Raw genomic sequence first — 24,095 nt, 5'->3', positions numbered from 1 at the left:
CTGGCCATTTTACCAAAGAACCAAAGAAGTTTCCACACAATATATCACATTATCACATCAGTGTGGCAGCACTTTGGCTTCTCAAAGCCATTTACACACACTGCGAGGATACGGCAGCTAGCTAACACAGCTAACAATCAGCTGCTGAAATCAACGTCAGCAGCTGCTGTTAATCTTGTCATTGTAGCCAAACTTAATACTTGTTTCACAAATTATAAACCAAAGCTTTCATTTTACAATAATAAGGTCAAAACTTTTTGTCGTCTTTTAAATATAGTAGATAAGGAAGCAGAAGGGCGCAACATAGACATGCTAACTGTTTCAGCTGCCCGTGTTAGCCATGCTTAGTGAATTGTGCTTTAAATCCAAGATAGATGTTTCAAATTGGGACACAAATTAGCCACCATAAATTTCATATATTTTCAACTGTTTATCTTTAGGATGAGGTTGAGAACAGTTTTCTATTGTTTTATGATTATTTAGAAATCCTTGAAAAAAGTAGCAAAACTGTGGAAGACTCTATACGTTTCAGAGTCAAAATTAAATGTAGTTGATAATTTGTGACTGTTTTTTTGTTATCCACAGATCAAACATTACAGGACAAACTACAGCTGAGAACAATCTCAAGATACCTGGAGTATCTAGAACATGATGTCCTCAAGCAGAAGCTGTTTTTCTTTCTTTTTAACCAATAAAAGTGCATCTGGTTCCAAAACCAAGTTAAGATAGCCATGACTCTCCTCTAGTCTGATTCATTTGACTATACATGAGGTTTTCTTCCACTGTTTCAAACTAAACTAGGAGACCAAAAAAAGAGAATATCTTTAATCAGTTTTTTTTTTTTTTTTAACTTTTGAAAGAAACTGCGTGGAAGTGTGTCAGCACAATATTATCTTTTCCGTTCAAAGTTTTACCATTTATACTTCTGAGTCTTAGCCAGCTTGATGACGCTGGACGCCTTACAGAACCACAAATTTGCATTTGCCATTAATCTTAAGACCCTAAAACGCCACTCCAGTTTTTCTTTATCTCAATTTTCCAAACACTCACAGAAAAAGCTCAACTTCTTTTGGCAGCATTTTCACTGAATCTTAAGTCTTTTCAGTGCATCTGCTGTTCTTACTTCTGTTGTTCTTATTTTCCTTTCTGTTGATTTGAACTTCATATTTAAGATGATGGGCGTGTTTCTAATTTATTGCAACCTAAAAGCTGTTGAGTTATGAAAAAGAAGAGTCCATTTTCATCATTAATTTAATTCGATTCAATCTTCAGTTCGTTCAGCGCAACTGAATTGGTTTACAGTTTTTATTTTTTCTTTCTCACTTTAGACTCACCAAACGGGACATTAAAAATTAACCTAAAGAATGAATTATTTAGGGATTTTTGTCTTAGAATTAAAATATTTTCATTTTAGTTTGAGTTTGAATTAAAGCTACATTATTTACATTTTTTAAAACGTTTTTTTTTTTTTTACATATTTGTTCAAACTGTCAGGATGTTGTGACAATATAAATTGAGACAGATTATCTGAGGAAAGACTTATCTGCTGTCATTGGTGGCTATGCTAACTAGCTTAGCATTCACAATTCAGTTGTGGTGAACCAGCTGTAGTGCAGCAGAGAGAAATGTGGAGCGTGTGATCAGAATGTATGCAAGCTTGATTGACAGCGCTAAGACCCGCCTCCTGGCTCTAATTGGTTGTTTTCAGTTAGCAAAGGGAACGGTTAGGAAAGGCAGAGGAGCTCAATTTTTTTCACATATTTCCTGTCTGGTATTCCACTGTCACGGCATAATGACTGTTTCAACAAATATGGAAAAAAACAAAACAAAAAAAACAAATTTTTAATGAAAGTTAATCCTGCAGTTTTAGATGATTAGATATAATGACAATAGCTCCATAATTACCTCCTTTTTTAGCAACAGCTGCTCATGATGCAGAGGGAAGCCAGAACCTCACAGTAGACGGAGAAGGAGATTGTTCACCAAATCATGAGTGTCTGTGGAAAGTCCACTCAAGACCTTAAGCAGCTCAGATCCTGTGCCTCTGCACTCCGACAGAAAATTAAACATTTATGTGCTTCTGAAAACTTTAAACCCCACTGAGTGACGGTACGTTTTCTCCCCTTGCTTAGCTGGTGTGAGAGCCTTCTGAAGTGGTCGTTGGTTCAGAAGAAGCTTTTAAGAAGGAAAGGAACATGTATAACTCATCTCCTGAGCTTGTCGTCGTGTTGCCACTCCCGAGGCACCGGCTCCTGGGGCAGTCCGGGTCTTGTGACTCTTTTCCTAAACTCATAAATAAGCTTTGCTTAACAAACTTCCTAAACCTGTTGGTAATCCTGCTGCTTTTGTACATTATTGTGCCACACTTTTTCCTTCCACCTGACTTTCTGTTATCCTTAACAGGTCACTGATGTGAATCACCAGTCACGACTTGTTGCAACTTCTCCTCCCCAACATGACATTTCTGTCACAAAGCATTCTGTACTCAAAATCTATTTTTATTGGTCTCTTTTTGTTTTTTTCATGTTGTGACTTTCTAAACTTAAGCAGCAGTGTGCCACTCAACAAAATGACTAGAAATAAATTAATACATTTATAAAGGTGTCACTGTCTAGTGCATCTATGACGTGAGGTTCACTTTTTGAATTGATTTAGTGAGATAAATTAACATTACATTAACTGACAATTGGAAATGTAGCATTATAAATAAATAGAGACGCACCGATCTGACAGTAATACCCGTCGGTTCCGGTACTGAAAAAAATTCTCCATTGGGTATCAGTGATGTTGTGCCCAGTCCATAAGATCTACTCAGTCTAATTCTGTGCTTAGTTCTCAGAGCTTTATTAATTATTTTACATTATATTTAGGATATAATTGCTTTTTCTGAACAAAAACAGGTTTTTGAAATGAACTTTATTATCGATTTTATGTCGGCTGTTCTACTCCTAGTTCCACTGACTGAACAAATTGAAGTTGTTTTGATCGAGCTCGTGAAGCTGCTGGTGTTTATAAATGTGCTGTGCTGTTGCAGAATTATCCAATAAATGTATAATTCAGTATGTCAATGCTTAAAAAGAAGAAACATTTTAAGTCAGTTCGGCTCAGTTTTTTGTGTATCGGATTTGTATCAGCCGATACCTCAGATATCGTTATCGGAAATGTAAAAAAGTGAATCGGTGCATTTCCATTTAGAGACGGCGTTTTCCACAGCATGTGAGTTAATCTGTCCGCTACAAAAGTAAAGATAAAAATACTACTTTGTGTGTAAATGCTTGAATTTGATGAGTTTCTTTAATACGTGTTTTGAAAGAATACTCATTTATCCAGACAAAAATTCTCTGGACCCATATTGGTTATATCCATCTGAAAAAACAAACAAAAAAAAAAAAAACACAAAATGAAATAAACAGTTCATAAGAGGCTTTGCTCTTTCTTCTGCTTTAGACTCTTTCTTCACTTTTTCCACATACTAGATTAGTCAAACTCACGGTAAGATTATCATTTTATCCCAAGATTACAATTTCATTAGTTTTCCAATTTGAGAGCATGAGTGATTACATTGTTCAAACAACGATAGGCCTGAAATAATAGCCTGGCGTTATAATGAGTCTCCATGGCCTCCCGGTGAGGTCGTAAATATTCATGACTGAGCCGCAGGTCCACAGGTCAGCGGCAAACGGAGCACAGTTTCCCCGTCCAGACCAAAACATTTTGAGCAGACGCGTCTGTGGGTTTGGCGATAACGAGCCGCAACGAATTGAAACGGATATAAAGTTGATCCCAAGTGTAAAGTCACTCGGGGATCTTTTCCCGCGATTCTAACCAACCAGTTGACCGACTGCATGTTAAACTTTTATTTATTGTGATGGCTCTAAAACAGAGCAACCAACACCGACAGAATTATGATATTATTGTGTCGGAGAACAGAAAACAATAACGATAAGGTTTTAATTTCAATAAGGGAGCCACTGTCAAGTTTTTTTTTTTTTTTTTTTTTTTTTTTTTGGAAAAAGAATTGCAACCAGCAGTGTAAAAGTTGTTTACATTATTTTGTGCTTGTGCTCAAAAAATGGTGTTACTACTTCAGAAAGTAGAACCCGTAACGTTCCACAACGCTTGATTATGTTTTTTAATTGATTGTGATTTTTCTAAAAATAAATGTCATTTGTTAATGATGTATAGTAAAAAAGATGCTATCTTAGAAACTCCATTGTTAATTTGAAAATGTATTGTGATTTGTCAAAAATTTTTAATATGCACACTGATGATATTGTAAGATATTTTTTTGTCCATATTGCCCAACTCTGTTCTCGAACTTTCGAGCTCGTGCTCTAGCCTGTCTGTGCCGCGCTGCATAAGCCGAGTCATAAAAATTGGTGGGGAAAAAAAATATATTTTCGTTAATCAGATACGTTCAAACTGAATCAAACAACACATTTTGAATCAGCCCTTTATTTTAGTGCCGGAGTGAAGCTATAAATAATGCTGCATATTATGTCACATTGCAATCATCGTAGTGGTAATACTGTGACAGTAAAAATCATTTTAGTGTTTTAAATGTCAAGTTCTTTGCATTTAATTTCATGATGCCAAATATTCGTATAGGATGAAACAACCAGACAACCAAAACAGCAAACGTGTTAAATAGAGAAGGCAGGAAAACCTCAGGACCAGGAGGTCTGGTTCTCTGTGGAGGCAGCTAGTAGAAAAGCACATTTTTACCATAAACCACTTTTCTACATCAATACACTGCGCTACGCTAACATGAGCTAACATTGAGTGTTCTTCTGACAGTAAGAACATTTGCACTGAAGAGTGTTGGACGGCAGCCTGCTAATGCTTCCCAGGACAGCGAAAGGTTCGATTTTTGCATTTCGAGCCAGAAGGCAAATCTGAAAATTCTCCAATTCCAGTCACTAATGTTTTCACAGCATCTTTATTTGCAGCCCTGTTGTTTGTTGTGCATCACTATGGAAACCAAGTAACCAAGGCCTGGAGTTGCCACCACAAACTTTGATCACCACTGATCTGAAATGTAACAGTGTTTGCTGGTTTGGAGCCTCTTTTCACTCTTATGTTTACAACATAACCTGAGGAAATTGCTGTTGCATTGTTTAGTACAATGATTATATTGCTGTAAAAAAAAAAAAAAAAGATTTGCTTTAGACAGATAAAAAAAAATACATTATTAAAATTGGCACAGATAAGAGGTTGCCATAAATAATGACGTAAATCTGATGGCATATTGATTTTATATGGGCACTACATGTGGAGATGCTTCCCAATTTAAGGAAAACAAAATTAAACAAAAGGCCAAATTATGAGTACATGGTTTTTTTTAATTGCGATACACAAATGAGTAATTGATTCTGTTTGCACTAATTAAAGTTTTCCCGCTGCAGGACTCTCTCATTAGCTCCCGTAAAAAGTGCTGCTTTTCGATTAAAGACACAAACAGGCCGACCCGTGTTTTTAGCATCTTTCTCCCCGGTGACTCTTTAAGTCTGGCGGCCACCCGAACTTTTGTATGTTCCCCTAATTCCCCTGATTGTATTGCGCTTCGAATTAAGTTGCAAAAATGAGTTCAGAGTTCTTCTTGAGGCTAGTAGGGGGCAGGAGATGTGAACCATGGAAAACAAGGGCTCAGGGAGAACGTAATTACTTTTGCAGGTCAAAAGTTTTTTAAGTCGTCTCGTGGGAGGTTAACTTCGGTTAGTCTATTGGCTTGTGTTTTCGCACTTAAACGCACGTGTGTTATTTAAAGCCCCACAACTAATTATAACAGAGGCCCGCGAGTTGATGATAAAAATGAGGAATGCTTAATTCGATTAGGGTGTTAAATTTTGCCTTACTCACCTAAGCTTAGTGGAGTAAAACAGGCACAAATGCACTGCAGTTCAAGTCCGATTCACAAACATTCGTGTTATTTGCAGCTTGCTGCTAATTTAATGAGGGGAAAACAATACAACAGTTTGCAAAACAGCCTTTAAGATCTTACACAAGGCAGCAATTCTGTGTAAAACTCATAAAACCTTTGTGCACATCAGCTTGGAGAAGTTTCAGAGTGTGCATTGTCCCATAGAGGTTTTTTTTTATTTTTATTTTTTTTATCAAGCATAAAGTTAGAGCTTTATGCTTGACAGAGCAATTGCAGAGATACATGTTCATATGTTGGTTTTATAGCATCCAAAGTCCAAGTGGGAGTGAAATCTAAGCACAAAATGTAAACATGAAGCTAATAATTGTTTATTCACACAGACTGTGGTACTGAATGTGTCATGAAACAGTGTGTTCAGTAGTTTAGATACACAAACTGTATCTCTGCATTGACCGGAGCCCTAACAAGAGCCACGCTGATTACAAACAGCGACTGTAAAAAGACGGTTTTCCATGAAAATCAATAGTCATGATAGCAACTTGGCTAGAACTAAGATTTTACAACATTGAGAGAAAAAAAACACACACAAAAAAAAAAAACATTTATGGTTGATTTATGATTTTAACAGTCTTTCACATTGCTGCTTTTTGCTCCCCTGTCTTTTCCAGTGATAATTCAGTTCAGTTAAGTTTGCAGGAATTTGTCCTTTTAGTTTCTGACAAAGCGCCGTCACGTTGTGGTCTGGACTTTGACTAGGTCAACAGATTTTTCCAGAGCTGCGGTCGAAGGCCAGATTCCACCGTTTGGCTTTAGCTGACGAATAGATTGTGTCGCATTCGACTCGTTAATACTTTGACATAGAGAGGAGAAAGCCTGTCACGATGACACATTTTATCCCAGTAATCATTGCTATAAATGATAATATTGTTCTTTTGAGAACATTTTCAAGTAATATATTGATGATGGCTTAAAAATGCATCTTCACTTTCTCAAAGGCTAATAGTCTTTAATTTTGTAAAGAACAATTAACACTGTAACTAGAATGTTGTGTAAATATACAAAATAAAACACAGAGACCAATAAATAAAGCAAAAATAAAAACTACACAATCAAAACCATAAAGAAAATGGATTTTGACGTCCCTGTAAGCAAAATTTCATGTCAGAGTTAATAATCAAATTATTAATCAAGTGCAGCTGAGAAGCAGAACCCTGACTGCTGAAGTTTCTGTATGGACTTCAACAACAGAGTCACATCCAGCAGCTCCGCTAATCAGTAGAGCAAATACAATAACGCAACATGTGTGTAATTTAGCTATTAGATGTGCAAGAAACGGCAAACTGTTTATATTGCAGAACCTGGACAATAATGCGGGGAGACAAGGCTGTAATTTGAAGATGTGGCAAAATGGCTGCTGGAACCAGCTATTTTCTGCCACAACAGAAGTAAACAAAACAAAAAGTGACAGAGAAAAAGCAACGTGATGAAATCCTGATACAGTTATGAGCTCACCGAAGCATGGGGTGTAGATGTGTCTGCTGAAATGTGATGCGACGGCAGAACATCTGTGAGGAGCTCGTTTTGTCATCACAAGCTGTTTGCCTTGCAAATACGGATGATAACTATTGAGTGGATCGATGTTTTCCCCCAATTAATGTGTTTTAATGAGAATATTGACATGAAATTTACCCCCAGACGCCGTTATCAACCAAATACACACATGCAAACGAAATCCAGGCATCTCGTTTAATGAGTTATTTGTGACACGGTGGAATGACTGAGTAATGTTTTAAATCTGTAGAAGCGAAGCCGCAAAAAGCTGTGAGAATTATATATAATTATACGCTTATAATTATATGCAAAACCTGTTTTGTGTTTATTTTTCTTTGAATGCTATTAAGTTTTGCTAAATTAATGGATGCATTCAAGCTTTTGTGTTGAAGTGTGGGTGGAAATCTAACCGTGTGCTGCTGCCTTTTTCTGTTTGTTTTTAGTCTTATGTAATCTTGTTTATAAGTGCTTTGTTGTGCACAATGTGTGGGACCCTCTTTGGGAAACGAGATGACTCGTGTCAAGGGGTTGTCTTTAGAGCAGATCCCATTAAAACGCTTTCAGAAATGTATTGCTTACAAAACGCTAACTTTACCTAAATGCTTTTTACTGCGACCATTTCAGAGCAAGAGTGTTTGTCCTTCAGTTCACGTCGCTGTTTATTTTTTGAACACATTGGGTACAATAGTGAAAAAAAAGTTAATGCCCTAAAGCTCCTGTCACACATAACCTGATAAATGTGACACATTGAAAAACAGAACAGAAAACGAACATGAACATTGGAAGTAGTAGGCAATTCCTTGCTAATATACTATAACAGATTTATATATATATATATATATATATATATATATATATATATATATATATATATATATATATATATATATATATATATATATATATATAAATATATAATCATAATCAATTTATTCCATGTTAGTTTGGTGTAAACACACACTATCAATCAAAAGCAGCTTTGTTTGGTCTATAAATAAAAAAAGTTTTTAGTAGTTTTCCAGTACTTTGTTTTTTAAAACATCAGGACAAAAGAAATGTTACAAAACGGTTTTAAATCAGTGGCTCTCTGACTTTTTGTGTCAAGCTCTACTGCAGTAAATATGTTTATGCGTTATCTCGTAAAATCAAGGCAAGAAACCTGTTATCCACTGAAACTGTTGTTGTTCCACTCATAAGCTGAAATGTTTGGGTTTTAATTTGGACAAAATGGCCAGAAATGCCTCCAGGACTCAGTATTTTGAGGATATCCTACAAACTCTCGCTTCAAAAATCAAACATGGCCGACATGAATATAAAACGTGGAAATATCTGTAGCAAAGAAAAAAAACTGTAATAAAGTAATTCATCTGTACTTTTGATTATGCTGCTGCCGTATGAAATTACAAAGTATTAATTGCACATAAACTCTTATTGGCTTGTGTTGCTAAGCTAAATTAGCTTTGGCAAAGAGCATATCAAGTAAAAAATCCTGCTGGTTTTCAAACCTTGAACTGGGAACATGATTAAAATCCAGTGGTCCGTGTTCTGGTCATCTGCTGATTGCTCCAGTTTAAGCTGGAAATTCTCTAAATCTTTTCCCTTTCACTTCTCTTTCGTCAGTTTCCGACGAGCAAAGATGCTTGAACATCTTCTCCTCTTTGGCTGTTGATGCTCAGTAGCTCCACATCACAGTTCATTCATTTGCATTTAACTTTGAAAATAATTGACACCAAAATGTATTTTGAGTGCCACTAAAGGCAGGTACTACCAGAGGTACTTGTACCGCGGTTTGAGAACCATAACGCTTAAATCATCTTCTGAAGTTGCACTTAGAATGAATCAAGAGCTTTGTACCTGCTGTCCTGAGTCGATGGCGGTTAAAAACCAGGAGACGTCGCTGTGTGTATGTGGACGACTGACCGTGCGTTTATCTCGACAGTCATTCATCTGAAGCAGTAGCAGATAGCTCAGTGGCTAGAAACAATTAGCATAAACGCTATGAGTAAAACGGAGAGGGTGACAAACTGGATGTGATCACAGCAAAACTTTGACTTACTAATGTGATCCAATTACAAAGCCCTGCAAAGTCCCTGAAATTATATTTTGTTCATAAAAAAAAAAAAAAAAATGATGGCATGTCGTTTACCCTAAGCAGAAAAATGATGCCATGCTTTGAAAGATGCTTTGTGAACGACTTCTATGGATTTTGCAATCAATTTTAACATCAGGCTATTTTACGAAACGGTTCTGGGACGTGGCTGTGGATCACCATCGGTCCCCTGTTGCCACCTCGGTTCCTGCATAAAGTACTTGAGTGACTCCGTGTTGGAACCGGACTGAACATTTCAAACGGATGGACTGGTGAAGCATTTTGGTCCAGACACTTCATCAGAACACGGCCATTGTTTACTGGCAGCTCGGCTGTGACAATGGGCGGGTGTAACGTGAGAAGAGAGACAGTAATTATAGCTCCCATTCAGCGTCTGATTCAGTTTGTCTGTGGAGAAAGGCTTCATCCAGTCCAAGGGTGGGAATTTTTTTTGAAAAGGGGAACCCCCCCCCCCCCCCCCAAACACCATTTCCTCATTTAACCCTTGAAATGCCATACCTTACAGTACAAGTGTGATAAATTGTTTGTGACTTTTAAAAAAAAATTCTATCAAGATTGCTGCCTGTGATTTTGGTGAAAGATGCTCTGTAGGGCGTAAATTATACGAGTCCCGACTGAAAGGGATGCTGAGCTAACAGGATGCAGGGAGGATTCTGTATAGGCTGAGGTGGGGCCATGTGGAGGCTGGGTGGTAGACCACCAGACGTGGGGTAAATGCACTGCAATAGTAACACCTTTAAGAAGTAAGAACCGGCCTGCAAACTCTGAACTTGGTCTGCATGCTAAGTCACATGGTGAGAGGCAGAGGAGGACCTGCTGCATAGGGCGTCGTTGTGATTGTAGTTCTTACCATTATGGTCGACTATCAAGTAATCAATCATGTCAACAACTATTAAATTATTCAATTTAGGCTTGGCCTAATTTAATTAATGTACAAGGTGGGCCAAAAGTTTCCATGCATAGAAAAAATAAACATTTTATATTGGACAAACGTTTTTATTTTTATGAGACTCTGTTATCGCTCCACGTCTTGGGTCACTTCGTGGTTGATCTGCAACATTTCCAGTTTTCTGAAACTTGCAAACAGGTTTTGCCACAGTGTCGTGTGTGTGTGTGCGTATGTGGTGTGTGATGCTCGTTCCTTGTTTTTTGTTCAAGTTTCGTGCAGCCATGCGACTTTCTGCTTCCTGGTTTATCTATTTTAATCAACAAGAGATCCTGAGGTGAAGCATTGACCAACCGATGCTACGTTGCTGATCCGCCTCCTGAGGTAGAAGTATAACTGTAATGAGCCACAAAGGTTAGTCCTGGATTGCATAACAAGTGAGACATGGTAATGTGACAGACAGCAGGTCTGTGGATGTGAACAGAGGGAAAGGATGATCTTTCAGTGTCCGGCTTATCTGAGAAATATTTTGATCAGTCGAATCTCAGGCGGCTAATCACAATTATGTTTATTATTGAAGAATCGAATGCACTGAAGCAGCCTGCATGTACATTATGACACAAAGCTCAGAGCTTTAGCCCCCCACAAATCTTCCTGTTGATTTGATGCGAAGTTGCTGTAAATAAATGAATCGGTACAAACTGAAATTTGCACATTTTCAGTTTGTACATTTAATAGGTTGTTTTCATGTTCTTTTTTTTTTCTTCCTTAAACTTTTTACAGTAAACCACTAACTCCAGCCTCAGTTTTAACCGTGAAATCGACAATCATAATGCAACCACAGCTGCCACAGTTCCACCACAGGATTCATTTTACAGTCTGGTTTTTACAATTTCACCTGCTTCGTTTGTCTTTTGGAAGCGAACATGGCATGTGGTCTTGGCAGGTCGACTTGTAGGAAGTGACAAGAAGACGTTGAATGTGTCTTTAATTTGTGCAACTGTGACTTAAAAAGGGTCCAAAAACCAGGAAAGGAAAAAACACCAAGTTCTTTATATACAAACAAACAGAATAAGGGAGTGGAATGCCAAATGTGACAAAAACTACAAGCAGGAAGTGGACTTCAGAGCAGGGCATTCTGGGAAAATACAACCAAAACAAAAATGTTCGACTGCTATAGAATTTAAGTGCACAAATGTTACGGCAATTGCCCGATAATTTGGTCCTGCTGCGCTATGCAGATGGTCTGTCTGCACTGATAAAGACTCCCTCACCTTGGAATGCCACAAGCTTTGAGTGGCAGGGAAGTTAAACCTACTTTTTCTTTAATTCAGCTAAAAATCATATCTAACATTGGGAGCATTAATATGCAATATAAAGAGCAATTAGCCTTCATTGCAGGATGGTAAGAGGGTAGTTTGGTATGAAAAAAAACAATAAAACAAGCAAGTTGTATTATTTTCTTCCTACTGCATTGGGAACTGTTAAGTTTGTACTATGAGTACCACAACTTACGATCAATACAAATTTTATACACCAGCCTGTGACGCTGTGATGTTTCCTCACGTTTAAACCCAGGCAATACAACGTTTTCTGACGAGCTTCGCAACAGTTTAATTCATTCCTGTTTTTCCCTGTAACATCCCACCATATTCAATTAATGTAATCACTTCCCATTTTTGCAAATCTACAACCCTACTTTCCTACCACATACTGCACAGTTGGTCCCAACAGTGCAGTTAAGGCTAAGCGACTTGCTAAGAGGCACCTCGAAGCCATTGTGCACGCCAAGGGGGGAAAGAAAACTTCCTCCTTCGACCAGAATTCCCCAAAATGGCACAACGAACGTGGTTACAGAGAAAAGCTAGTCAACACGGTTTTGGGTATTAAAGATTGTTTTAATTCCAGCTGGTGCTAAAAGTGTCCCTTTTCGTACAGTTTTACTGTTCAACGTCGGCATCGGTGGAAAGAAACCGACTGAACACAGAGTCGCTCATAATTGACGACAGAATTAAAAGACTAACCAAAATTCATTGTTAGATCCAACTCTGTTCCAAACTACGTATTTATTTGGAGTTCCAAAAAAAAAAAAAAATCAAAGACCAAGTTAAATTGGCATTTATGTGGAAAGCGCTCCATATAAAGATGACTGAACAATAACAAAGGGTGAAGCTGCGTTCCCCACAGCGAGTCCTACTGTAAGGCTCGCTCCCTGGGATGCCTGTTAGTCACTGCGGCTATGATAAGTTCTGCTAGATGCCCTGGAGGGGGGAGTGCCATGTGGGTGATGCTTTTGCCTGTCAGATGGCTTGTGGTGAGAGCTAATCGCATTGAAAATAGAAATGCTTCCTGCCTTGGGACGGAGGGAGGGCGTACAAGCAGCCCCAAGGAGTCAGTCATACATGTGCGCGCAGAGAGATAGCCTAATCTTGTCACAAACACAGGGGGGTAAAAATGAAAGTCCCCACCTATCAGTGGCAAATGCTTCTTCTCATGGAGATGATTTGTAAAAATCAGGCCGGCACACCGTCGAAATTTACCAGGTTTATTTTTTCTTTTATTTTTTTTTTCTTGCGCACAAGCTGCTGTTGATTCATAATCCACCTTTGCATACATTTGCTGAACTGGATCTCCTTTATTAAATCACTTCCTCACCCCTTAAATTGCTTTCCCGTCAAGCTTACCAGTTGGAGCCTTACATAACCTCCCCCATCTTCCATCATGTGCTAGTTTCCTCTCTCTTTTTTTTTTTTTAATTTCATTTACAATTTGCAGATTCTGTTTATCAATGACTCCTCCATGTTTTCTGGGATCCGTTTTTCCTGCCAGGTGTGAAAATGTGCCTCAGGTTTGAGCTGTGATTATGTCAAGGTTTTTCAAGGAGAGCTTGCTGATTTTCATCTTACACTGTAATACCTGCTAACCCCCACACCCTCCACACACACGCACGCACACACACACACACACACACCCCTGACTTCACAATTATGTCACTCGAGTGTCCTTGATGCCTTCTGAGTCTCGGCTACACTTCACAGACAACATGTGGCGTCTGCTTCTGCATGCTGAGGCGGAAGGCAGCGGCGTTAAGAGCGATATTCCCCGAGGTCCCGTATATGTGACAAAGTGGCGGGAATGATTTTTTGTGAAGCCCACTGTGAAGGGTTTCAAAGCGAGGAAACAATAGGGCCGATTGCCTGCAGCCGGAACAGCCGGAGGCACGTTTGGATGTGAAGTGGACAGGGCTGGATTTCACTTCAAGAGCTCCGTGTGCTGAAAAGAAAATCACAAAACGCCAAATAACATCAAGGTAGAGGCCTTTAAATCGCCAGTGGTTGACTGCAGCTAAACGGTAAAGCAACAAAGAAATGACTTTTTGGACAAAATAATGAATATCTACCTTGTATTTTACTGTTACATGAAGAAAAGATGCCATAAAGTATAATGTTTTTACGAATATGATACTGCAGAACACTCAGTTTAGCACAGGCCAAAACTAATTTTGTCATATGTGCTCTGTAACCACATTGTAGTTACACCTGTTAAATGGCTGCTTAGAAAAAGGGAACTGGCCAATCACATTGCAGCAGCTATTATACACACGTCTAGACGTGGTGAAGATGATCAGATATTGAATATTACAAACGTGTGCAAAACTTTATCAGTACTCCTCTGATGTCAAACAGCCACAACTTCATAATCGGGGTGTTTCCATTAAATAAGAAACGAAATTCAAAACACATGAATAAGTTTGTTCACTCGATAATCATTTAAAAAACGCGCTGCGCCGTCCTCCTCCTAACACTTCCTGTTGTCTTCGTCATTTCCACCAGTAGTAACATCCGGTTGTTGATCATGTGACTAGTGTGAAAAAAAGTGTTTCCAGTGCAGCTTTGAGAAATGCACCTCAACCTAGTCCAAACACTATATATAGAAAAAGGAGAGTGCCTTCATACATGGTAAGGTAAAACACAACAGAGTGAGACATCAGTTTATGCTTTTCTATTTTTATTTTTTTAAGATTCCTGCCAAAAAAAGTGTGGATGTTAGTATTGTCGTTTTCAGAATAAGATAATAGTCTTATTCTTTTATTTCAACATACCTGGTAGATTTAATCAGGCATTGTTCAATTCATTATTTGTTTTTTCATATTAACAGTTGTGTGTCTCTATTTGCGCTGTGATGGACTGGCAACTTGCCCAGTTACCCTGCATTTCACCCAATGACTGCTGTCAATAGGCACAAACACTCTGCAAATATAAGCACGGTATAGACAACAGATGGATGTAAATTAAGAGCTGCGTCCTCATGTTCATTTTAAAGTTTAGAACAACCCTGCAAGTTTTCCCCAGAGCTTTGAACGCTGCACTCATAGAAATATGATTAAATCCTCAGCTAATATTGAAAAATTTGCACCTCTGGCAATTTGTTAGGTTCATTAAATCTCAATCATGTATTCCCTCTGTGAACAGTTATGACCAATCCTTACTGGATTTCCCTGAGTTAATGTTTATTTGCTACTCTGTGCTAGTCTGTCATATGAAATCTCAATAAAGTTACATACAGTTTGAGGATGTGATCTAAGGAAGAGGATTAGGCCACTAAAAAAAAAAAAAAAAAAAAATCTCACAATTCTGACTTTTTTTTTCTTCAAATTCTGTTTTTCCCTCAAAATCATGACTTTAACTAATGACATTTCAATAATGTTGCACAAAGTTTGTGTTTTATTCCCCTATAATTCTTCAAAAAAAAAAAGTCATAATTATGAATAAGTTAGTTTTTGTTCTTAATTGTCTTCCGTAGTAATCTGTCAAAAGTGCGAGTTATAAATATTTTTGCGGTGTAATTTGGGCAACTACTCTTTTAGCTGTGACATATTTCAAAGCGACCTCGCCCGTACTGAACATCAACGTGTCTCTGTTTCAGCCAATCACGTTGCAGATGAATTACAGCAGCGCATACATTCAAACACGTCGCCTTGGATCCGCCGTCTGACTTTTTTCCCCAGCCAGGAAATCAAAGGGAAGTTGCGTCTCCTCTCATTTAAATGTATCATCCGGCTCCATGTGTCTGTCAGAATGTACAAGATCAAAAATAAAAAATAAAAAAAATTGCCAGCTCATTTGACCGTGCCTGGCTTCTCACTCCGTCGGACTCTGTGCTGATAATCACGGCTTAGCTTTCATGATAATTTGATGCAGTGAATTCTACGATTTTTTTTTTTTTTTTTTTTTTTTCTGATCCGACGCATCAATAATTATGAACCGACTCTGTCATCAGGTATTCCTGTGAGTGCGAATAAATGTAAAATATTGCAGCAGATAAAAAAAGAAAAAGAAAAGGGATTCGAAATGTGAATATTAATAAGATCACCGGCATCTATTTAGAGATTTATTTCATGTAATGAAGGAACAAATTAACTCGGGCGTCCCCGAGCCTCCAGAGAGAGTTCTCATGCAATTCTGAAGGCTGATCGTCTCTCCCCAGCAGAGAGGGAAATGAAGCCTGTGGTTATTTCAGACGGGGAAGTAAGGACATGAAACCCAGAAGTCTGAAATACTGCTGTAATCTGTTGCAAGGAGGGTTTTTCATTCACAAGCTATAAAAAAAAATCCTTCCTAACACTGCAGCAGTCATCACCATGGAGCATTTTTGCTTCTCTAATTGTGTCGGTTGTGTTCTGGCTTTAACTCTTAGACTTAATACCAGCTGCTCATGTCTTCTCTTATCAGTAAACATGTCTTGCAACAAACTAAAATAAAGCAGCAACTTCCTGCAAATCAAGACTACAGCCAGGCGAAGAGCAGCGAAGGTTTTTATGTACAGAGTTTAGGGTTCCACGATTCATGTCTGTTGTTTCAGTGCAAGATTGAAAGATTGAGAGTTTTATTAGCAGGATGAACTGCTGAAGGCAGGAAGGAAAAAAAAAAAACTAACAAAAACAAGGTGATCTCTGTGGTGTTTTGTATCTAATAGGTCGTTATCTTCTTCATTAGAGAACGGAGTGAAGGAAGTATGGACCTTCACTTTTTATTTTTGCTCTTTAGTGATGTAAGCAGCACCGCGAGCAAATATGATTCCAAAATCAGCATCCAATAATCAGCTTAATCTTATTTATTTGTTTTGTAATGCCACATTTTGTACTGAACTACACCTGAGGATTTCTACTGAGCCAAGAAAAGGCAGCGGTTGTGTAAGAGGTTTTTATTTTTATTTTTTCGTTACACATTAAAGTTCTCTTGATGGCAAAAAAAAAAACAAAAAAAAAAAAACATTTTAGTTAAAAGACACAGTCGATCTATATTGGTATAAAACTTTATGAGGAATATTATGTTTTGCTTCCTTTCCCAGGACCAACAATCGTCTTGTAATATTGCTATCTATCAAATTTAAAAGGTAATGATAACAAACTGGATGGTGATTTTACACAGTAAAATGTAAATGAAGTTTCCCCTGTTGGTTGTTGCAGGTGGCTGATCATCTGAGGAGGGAACGCTGCGAGGAGATGTGGATTAGGTGCAGAAGGGACCCGGCTCACTCCTCCTGCCTCCCACTTTCCACGCAGTAAGCAGATCCAGCACATCTCCTGGACCAGCAGGCCACCAATTACTACCTGGGAGCGTTCTCAAGGTAACCGATGAGGCTTTATTTCCAAGACGCACGTTTGGAGTGATCTCAGGACTCGACTGGGAAGAACCACTCCTGTTGGCTTAGAGCTCATAACTTTAGGAGTGCTGGCAGAAGAAGTTAAAATGTTATCAACGTTTAAGGACGAGGCTTAAAGAAGCAGAAGAAAATAACAGGAATGTGACTTTTTTTTTTTTAAGGTACAAACTATGCTGGATCCCATATGAAGCGATTGGTCTTTAGTGTCTCGGTCGCAACAACTGCAGCTCCAGCTACTTTAATAAAATTAAGGCAAAAGACAAACGGATCCTAAATGTAGCTAACGCATTACACGATTCTCTTGTGTTTTCTTTAACTTTACTTTCTGATTTTCACGTCTTCGGCACTCTTGTTAGACGTAGTCAATGTATTATGATTAGAAACTCAAAAAAAAAAGGAAACAAATATTAAAAAGTGGCTAAAGGTCAATGAGCTTCCATTGCAGTCTATTTCGTAGATAACAAAAAAAATCCTCTTTCACAGCCTGTCATATTTTGTACGAAGTTAAAAGCGGGTCAGGTTGGTCGTCCTGACCTGTGTGTTTCACCAAAGACATCTTTTCCAAGCTCAGTTTCGTGTGTGTAATTTCTCTGGATAAATTGGTTGAGATGGACGGAGCTGGAAGGGGCAGTATGATGCTTGGGGCATCATACTGCAGTTAGGCAGGGGAAGCCTGGATCCTGCCATTTAAGCCGCTGTCATTTTGTCACCTTCCAGTAATGTTGCTGACCAAGTGCGTCCTTTCAAGGAAATTGCATATGCTGATGGCAGTGCCCTTTTTTTTTGTTTGTTTTGTTTTTTTCCACCAGTATAATTAGTCCTCCCATTTTGAAAACGATGTTCACATCATGGTTTGAGGGGTTGACTTTCCTATTGAGTCCTGCTGTAAAAATATGGGCTTGCTAAAACGGGGACTTCTTTTATATGGAGGTAAAGAATGGCTAGTCAGATTCATGCATACATAAATACAGCAAGATAATATTTCAATGTCGATAGCATACAATGTAATATGGACCTACATGCCAAACAAAAGTCATAAGTTTCACAAGTAACTCCGGCTAAGTCCGACTGCCGTTAGCTGTGTCTCCATTACAAATGTGTCCAAGTTGTGCCACTGCAAAGTTGTCAGGAAAAACACAACTTCGCAATGGGAGTGTTTCCATTAAATAAGAAACCAATTAAAATCACACACAAATAAGTGATATGTCATTAAAAAACACACTGCGCCATCATCCTCCTGCCACTTTCTGTCGTCTTCTTCGTGTTTTCCACCAGTAATAACATCCGGTTGTTGATCACGTGACTCATGTGAGGCGAAAAAAACACGAATTCTGATACGGCCGAAAAACTGCCTTATTCTAGCCATCGCAGAAATGCTTTATTGAAAAACATCACTTAAAAAAAATATAAAAAAAATGGCATGTTAACTTTAAACAAAATTGATTTCCGTAATTCCAATTTACGCATATAAGAAAACGCAGCTGTCGACTTGTTGGTCACATCAAAAAATCCTGTGGAATCAAGTCACACAAACTGCTGCAAAATTGAGTTATATGCTGTGTTAATCTGGCAGCCATTACTCAAAGATGACATAACCTCATGCTATGTCATGCAGTCGCTCTGTCTGTACACATGAAGATTCACTCACATCAGCATGCTAAATGCTTAGATTGGCCAAATACCTCGTTATGTTTTTGTGCCAGATGTCTGTGGAGAATTCAGACGTGAAGAACGACCGTTTCACTTTTACACCACAGACTGAGGAACACACAACTTGGACCGGATTGTAAACAGAGACTGTTGCTGCAGATCAACAACCGGTAGCAGAAGACCCATGTACACAGGGATCACTTTCCAGAAAGACAAATCTAGAGTTTGTCCTTTTCAGTGACACTTGTAGGTTTGCATTTATGTGAGCACTTCATGAGGGTACTCATAGACTTTCAGGCAGAGAGATAAATTATGCATTTTAGGAATAAATGACCCAGTTTGCCCGTAAAAGAGGCAGGTTGAGCTGGCGAATGGTGGACGTAAATATGCCAAGGCTTTCACTGTGACTGAAATCTGTATAATGTAGATTATGTTATCTTCCTGCTTTCCTCCAGCCTTTTTTGATATTTATTTCAGCTCATTTTCAAAAGGCGAACATACTAAAGTTATGGTGGAATGTTTTACTAAAGAAGTAGACATTATTATTTGGTAACATCCACCATCTAATTCCTAATAAAGACCTTTTAAAGACTTTCTCAGTACATTAGTATGAAAGGAGAGCTAGTCACAGTCCTTCTCTGTTTTTGCTGTTCAGTTTTAAAGAACGACGAGCCAATATCATCAAAGAAATTGTTTTCCGTTTTGAGATGGGATATAGTTCAAGGTTAGACCCAAAGGACTTTCTTACAACATGTTTATGAATTATTAATCTCCTCTAAATGGATTTCCACAGGTGAACAGTGTAGCCGCGGTTGGTTTCACCTCCCAATTGACATCAGTTGAAAAGCCATTAAAACAAACATTTTCACATTTTACTTAATCGACTACGACAAAGAAGTGCATGAATGTGATGCGACAGAAGAGTTTTCAAATCTTTGTTTACAAAATGAAAATATACGAAATCTACGGCAAGTGGTTGTGTTCAACACTCCAGAGTTAACGGTTTCTAGGATCACCAAAAGTATTTACTGAACCCAGAGCCCTCAATGGGAACCAACGTGCTGGTATTTGAACTCAACTTGTCAGATGAGCGTTTAGCTGTTTGATATTTCAAGCATTGTTCATTCAGATGTTTTATTTTTCCTCCTTTATCCGTCATCTTGATCTCTGGTCGCCACACGTAAAGCCGTGAAACTCAGGTGGAGGGGGCAAGTCATTCATCGACAGCGATGGCTTTCCAGATCGGCGTCATCATCAATCACGAATCGTTGAAGGGGGGGGAAAAAAAAGATTAAAAGATCAGATGAAAAAGAGAAGAGATACGAAATGCTGTGAAACTGCCACTTAGCAATTCAGCAGACTGTGAAATACAGGTGAGTCACCTCTTAATTTCAAACACCTGCCTGTCGCTTCTGATGCTCCAGCCGGCCTTAATCTTCAATGATCCCTCGTTACAGGCGGCCTCCTTTCCCTCGTTGCCCTCGTTTCACCGGGCCGTCGTTTTCCAATGCCTGGTTCTGGTGTCTTTACGGCGCCTTTTTGTTCGCTTGGTTCCAAACCTTCCCGTGTCTCCCCGTTGTCACGGCCGCAAGCAAAAGTGACGGCTAAGGTGAAAAGAATTGAGATCTACAGAGTTTGTGTACGTCAGTAATATGTTCAGTGGACTGTAACTCCCTCACCGTGGACGACCGGGCCGCTCCGGCTCTTCGAGGGAGTGAGCAGTGAAAGGAGTGCCGTCGCTTCAGCTCCCTTGTGCCAATTGCTCAAAAATGGCCAATTTCCTGTCTAGGATGTGTGTTCTCACATTTTTATCATCCCCCGCTGTAGTTATCTAGTTGCACTTAGGGTCATCAGTCATCGATGCCGCGTTTAGAGGAAGCCAATGTGCAGTAAAACTGACGGACGGCCTTCCGCATGACTGAAGATGTATGAGGCGCGCAGGCGAGGTGGTGAGGCTCCTTCTTTTTTTTTTTCTTTTTTTTTTTTATTGTATTTTCAGCATTGTCATAAGGTGCCAGGAGGAAAAATAGCATAGCTTACCCTGCTCACTACTAAATAAAGCACCGAGCGTTTACTGATTCAGTGCTTAGCTTGGCCAGTGTTTTCTGTCTTTGTTTTTGTTTGTTTGTTCTTTATGTGTTTGCAGATATTTGCAGTCACTGGAGACAGGAGTGTGGTTTAAAGTGGAATTATTGCGAGATTTAACATCTCAACTGCAGTAAAATTGGATTTAAGATTGTAATTTGTATCATGTCTGACTGGCTTAGATGAAAATTCGAGTTATGATTAGGGAGAAAGTGAAAAAAGGAATAAATTACATAGTACTCTAAATAACCTGAGTGTTTTGCTTTGGTTAGCGTTTGCTACATTTACTGATTCTCCTGCTACAGATGATCAAAGTAGCAGTGTTATGGAAAATCAACTTTTTTAGCTTTAAATCATGTTATAATGTTATTCCCTCAGCAAAAACATACCTGGAGTGTTGACTTGAGTCTTTTATGGATGTTTTAGAAATCCTTTAATCTCCATGGCAACCATTCAGCTGTGCAAAATGTCTGGTTGGACCAAGCCCCGCCTTAGAGTTACAGGCTCCAAGCTTCCAGCCTCAGAGAGCAGCCCAGTCCCACTCAGCTCCTTCAGACTAGCCAGGAGCAATTAGCAAACACCAGGTGAGCTCATTAAGGAGCTACTACTCAATGAAACGCTGGTAAAAATAGAGGAGCCATGTTGTGATGACTTCCTGAAGGCAGAGTTTCAGAAAGAGCAGGAGTTTTTAAAGAGACAGAGGCTCAATTTCAAGGCATTAAATCAGAACGTTAAATTTCTTTTAATTCATGTTTAATATATAGCATTTTTATGATAACATAGTTACTTGATTATACTGTCAAATGGCACTATGTGCCTGTAAAACACATAGTACTGCTCCTTTAAAACAAGGGGTAAAATATTGTGAACCTTGTCAGAGGCAAATTGAACTCTTTGAAACAACAGGAGTTGTTGCTGCTCATCTACCAGTAAACTAACAAAAAATAAATAAAATAAAATCATCTTTGGATGTTAAACCAGGATAATGACCCAAACATATGAAAAAATTAAGACCAGGTCTTTATAAAAGTATTGTATGTAATATCATACGTAGCAGATCGGTTAAAGAAAAGTGTTCATCCACACAAACCCACTAACTTAAACCACTGAGTGTTGTTTTAAACAAACCCACAGGGGGCAGTGTAGGGCAAAGCCAAAACCTATGTCAGCCAATCACAATCCTTCAAAAACAAACTTGACTTCCTGTTTGGGATTAAGCACAGCCAAACAACGTCACAATATGCGACGTCATCACTCCATTATTTGTTGCAGATTGCAATGCGCGGGCCTCTAAATCTCATGTTTCCAATGTACACACACAAGAAGAACTCTCAAATCTTCACTTTGGTTGGACTTTTTATAAATAATAGTTCTTAGTGATATTAAACGGGGTTTACGTGTGAATGAAAGGCCAAATTGCATAAAAATCTATTCAGTTTCCCAGATGTTCTTGCGTGGGCAAGGATGGACGGAAATGGACAACAGACACAAAATCAAGCGTCGCCAGACACTGAATCCTAACACAAAGATAAAGTAGAACCCAGTAAAGATTGTGCAAACAGAAATGGTCAGTAACTGTCCCTCTCTGTTTGACCTACATTGTATAATCTCCAAGACGTCTTCCATCATCATCATAAAAAAATCAACAACCCCGTATTGTTCTGATTTGTTTTTCTACGCTTTATTCCTCCACATTTAAAAAACGTCGGAGTAGCCCAATAAAATCAATAAACGTTGATTTCGCTTAAATTAGTGCAAACGTTTGAGAGAAAATTGGCAACAAAACTGCATAATCACGCAGCGCTGCGTGTTACATTTGGCAAATTGCTGCAAAGTACACTAATTATTGTTTTAACATTACTACTAACGCCGCCAAAAGTAATAAAACTCACACATTTGAAATGTATTAACATGGTTAAATTTAGATCACAGCAATCCGCTCCTCTGGTGAAAACAAAGACAGATTGCAGTGAGGCAGGTTTCACATTGGCGTTTTAGCCGTCGTCGGGGAACGGCGCGTCACAAGCTGTTGTACTTTCACGCCAGAGAGGAGATCGAATCCTGCCGCACAGCACAGAGTGTGTACCGCATTAAAACCAGGAAAAAAAAAAAAAAAAAAAGAAGCGACTCATCATTTGCATAAGAACGAGAAGAGGACACCTCTCCACAAGCTGGAATGAGAAATGTTCCTGTTCGTCATGCATACAAAAGCCCCCGCAACTTGACCTTTGAATTATGAATACCCTCCGCCGCGCAGGGGAGCTGCATCCATGTCAAAGAGACGGAGCGGGAATGTGAAGCGAATCGCTCTGGGATGCACCAACATCCTACCTGGTTGAAAGTATTCAAAGCTTCCTACTGTCTCAGGCTGCCAATGGTAACAACAGCTGGATTTTAACATAAGATCGTGCGATAAGATCATTGTTGCTCGACTTGCAGGAAGTGGCCCGCATCGTTTTTTTTTTGTTTTTTTTTTCCTCAACAGCGTGTTTGTGAAATCGAGACTAATGTTGTTTTCACAGGGGCAACACGGCGGGTGCATTTTAAACAGGTGGCCTTGTCAAATTTCCAATGCAAAATATATGAGTATTTCTGATTGGAGGCCATGATTGTATGCTTGCCTGTCGTGATTTTTTTTTCCCTCGACGAACACCTGAGTAAAGCAATTACTTCAGTTGTTAGAGTCTGTAAAATCATTGACTCGTCATGACTTGAGGCGGCCTGTCAGTCTTTGTCTCATTACAGATGTTTCATTTTTGATTCAGTTTTCATATTCTTTGTCACAGACACCTTCCCCCATTAAATATGTATTTAGAAAGCAAACACCAGAGTTTTTTGTATGACTCCATAAAGGCTCAGAGCATAAGTTCTCCATGTCAAGCTGATGATGATCTTGTAAGAATGTAGTTGTTGACATGCGGAAATCTAATGTAGTTTAAGGTTAAATTTATGTTTAAAGAGGTATGTGTTATGTGTTTTAGAGTATATAATACCATTTTATAGTACAATCCAGAAGCCGTCAAGTTACCTTTAGTTGTTAAAAACAATGCTACATATATCAAATATAATTTTGTAATTTTACATCTTGAAATTGGGCCTCTGTCTCTTTAAAAACTCCTGCTGTTTATGAGACTCCGCCTTCAGGAAGTCATCACAACATGGCTCCTCTATTAACCCTTTAACAATGTTTTTTTTTTTTTTTTTTTTTTTTTTTTTTTTACAATATTTTTCCTACAAAAGATCCCTTTTTAAGTGTCACCAAGACG

General features: G+C 38.6%; 1 protein-coding gene across 1 annotated transcript in view; it reads left to right on the top strand.

Moving 5' to 3' along the window:
- LOC106947047 (leucine-rich repeat and immunoglobulin-like domain-containing nogo receptor-interacting protein 1) overlaps nucleotides 1-24,095 on the top strand; it is a 174,891-nt gene that overhangs the window by 61,128 nt on the left and 89,668 nt on the right. The window contains exon 2 of the mRNA XM_015031832.1: nucleotides 16,898-17,058. The gene's annotated coding sequence lies outside the window, so the exon portion shown is untranslated. The remainder of the gene's footprint in view (nucleotides 1-16,897; nucleotides 17,059-24,095) is intronic.

The sequence above is a fragment of the Poecilia latipinna genome, unplaced genomic scaffold, assembly GCF_001443285.1.
Source record: "Poecilia latipinna isolate Pla-1442-1.1 unplaced genomic scaffold, P_latipinna-1.0 Scaffold219, whole genome shotgun sequence".
NCBI classification, from domain to species: domain Eukaryota; kingdom Metazoa; phylum Chordata; class Actinopteri; order Cyprinodontiformes; family Poeciliidae; genus Poecilia; species Poecilia latipinna.
This window is presented reverse-complemented; position numbering and strand designations above follow the sequence as displayed.